At 37.3% G+C, this 2,600-nt stretch overlaps 1 protein-coding gene and 1 long non-coding RNA gene across 3 annotated transcripts in view; both read right to left on the bottom strand.

Moving 5' to 3' along the window:
* LOC117112077 overlaps positions 1 to 1,793 on the bottom strand; it is a 5,204-nt gene extending 3,411 nt beyond the window's left edge. The window contains exon 1 of the long non-coding RNA XR_004445974.1: positions 1,489 to 1,793. This is a non-coding gene — a long non-coding RNA (uncharacterized LOC117112077). The remainder of the gene's footprint in view (positions 1 to 1,488) is intronic.
* LOC117112074 (enterin neuropeptides-like) overlaps positions 1 to 2,600 on the bottom strand; it is a 44,379-nt gene that overhangs the window by 10,767 nt on the left and 31,012 nt on the right. The gene's annotated exons all lie outside the window — the stretch shown is intronic.

Below are 2,600 nucleotides of genomic sequence, written 5' to 3'. Positions count from 1 at the left end.
AGTAAACGCTGGCTCCTCAAAAACCCATCTGAACAATGAACATCCCGGGGTGTTTATTCGAATAAATGCGGTATTATAATTAGGCCAAGTAACAAAAAATCCTTGTTTCCTGTCCTGTTTTTTTTCAAAAAGTTGGTGAGGGAAGCACTTATTATTTGATGTTTTGTATTTTTCACAGTTCGTTAAAATATGCCAAAGAATGTTCTCTGCGTAGCAATATGTGTTGTAAACAATTTGTCAATAGTTTTGTCATTGCTTCTTTTGTTATGGTCTTTGTGTTATTTTGAAATTTTGCATTTTTGATGTAAAAACACCCCAAAATTTTAAAAATAACAAAAAACAAAAAAACTGATGCGGGCCCAAAAAATGGTGAGGGAGGAGACGGGAAACAAGGAATTTTTGTTATTTGACCTTATTGTATTTTATATATGAATTTTACTTAATTATCTGACTGTAATGCCAAATTATATAAAAACAAAGGTATGATTAGCATTATAACAAATTTCTAGATGCTGTCCTTGTTTAGTACAGCATTTTTGATTGATTTAAAAGAAATACAATTTTCACATGTACTGTATACTACAAAAAAATGACACCAAATTTGCCTGCCCTTATCTTATCCAATGACGAAACTATACTTCTTTTTTATTTATTTATTTATTCAGTTTTAGGGACTAGGTCCAAGGATATGGCAAACAGTAAACTTTGATAGATCTATAACGTTTATTGAGCTCAGATTAAATATCACTTATATACAGTAACGATCGATACTCAAACTGATAGTTTTAAAATAGAGTATACCTGAGCCATCTGTTAATTTAGATTTTCTTATGAGATTAGAATAGTGTTGTTTTGAAAGTTTATATATATAATATGAAAACAAATTCATCAGATAATTCTACAATATAATGTTGCACACCTAAATGTTTAAACCACTAACAGATTACACAGGGGAGAGTTGTAATGTATTCATCTCCAATAAACAATGTTTGCTGCCACCTATGTTTAACAATAAATACTGAACTGAGAAAATTGCAATCGTCTCCTGTCAGTCCGTCGTGTTGTGTCATAAACAGTCATAAAACATTACATATATGGACAGCCTAGCTAGGCCCCCTAGCTTGGGGGGTGGGAAGGGCTTGCCAGCCAGGTCCCCTATATTAAAGTTACATCACAAAGTCTAGGCTAGGCCTAGCTATACACAATGACATTAGTTAGGTAGACAGGGCCTAGCCTATACACCGGCGAAAAATATAATAGACAAAACACGTAGGATATGCCTTGGCTTATGCCCCTAGCCAGAGAGTTAACTGGCGATCCAACGCTAGTTCAAGAATCTAGGCCAGCTTACGCTTATACAAGAAGATCTAGGCCTAGTATGGCCCAGGGAATGCAATGGTTTTGGCCGCGAATTAGGCCTAGCACAGTAGTATAGTTAGGGAATTCAACAACAGTTAGGTCTAGGCTACACTAGTATAAATTACTTACTTTTACTTCACTTTCTTAGGCCTATGAATCTTCCTTCATTTACACTCGCTACAAGACGACGGCACTAGAATGGGCGCTTCCTTTGTGAATTCAAAACTTGAAACGGGACACTGGAACTGCCAAAGACAGCTAGTTCATTGGCTTAAGTCCGATGGTCCCATCATCGCTAGCTTCATTCACACAAACTGGTATTTCTACTGAGCATGCGCACACACTTATTAAGTAAAAAGTACCGCAATGGGGCATTCATGTCATAACTGTAGCTACGTATAACGTCTTAAAAATAAAGTATAATTAACAGTGGGTCAAAGTGGAATCCAGGGCATAATTATCTGCCCAGGTATGTGGCATGTGGGGCCCATGTACAATGAACATAAGAAATGGCCATGCATTTTCCCAGATATTTGGCACATGGGCCCCATGTGGCGTACATATTCCTACAGCTATTTGTCCAGTTACTTTGGCATATGTGGCTATATATGTAGAGTAAACACAGGCACAAATATTATTTCCTATATATTTGACACATTAGGCCCTATGGGAATTTGGCATATTGGACCCATGTAGATTGCACATGGACATGAATTTTCCCAGATATTTGGTATATGGGTCACATGTAGATTAAATGTGGCAATTCCCAAGGTTATCTTCCCTGTTATTTGGCATATGTAAATGTGTAAATTAAACACTAGCTTAAGCCCATGTATTTCCCCAGCTATTAACACATGGGCCCCATGTGGAGTAAATGCGGGTATTATTTCCATAACTATCCGCCCAGTTATTCAGCATATGGGGCCCGTGTAGATTGAACAAGAGCATGTCCATATTTATTTTCCCAGATATTTGGCACATGGGCTCCGTGTAGATTAATGTGGGAATTCCCATAATTAACTGCCCAGTTATTTGGCATGTGGTGCCCATGTAGACTGAACATGGGCATGCCAATATGTATTTTCCCAGATATTTGGCACATTGAACCCATGTGGATTAAATGTGTGCATTCCCATAATTATATGCCCAGTTATTTGGCATATGGGTCCCATGCAAATTAAATAAGGGCATGCCCATATGTAACTTCCCATATATTTGGCATATGGGCTCCATTTAGATTA

Source organism: Anneissia japonica, unplaced genomic scaffold, assembly GCF_011630105.1.
Source record: "Anneissia japonica isolate Jap-2015-1 unplaced genomic scaffold, ASM1163010v1 scaffold1711_len111019_cov107, whole genome shotgun sequence".
NCBI lineage: Eukaryota > Metazoa > Echinodermata > Crinoidea > Comatulida > Comatulidae > Anneissia > Anneissia japonica.
Note: the sequence above shows the minus strand (reverse complement) of the source record. Positions and strands in the feature narration are given on the sequence as shown.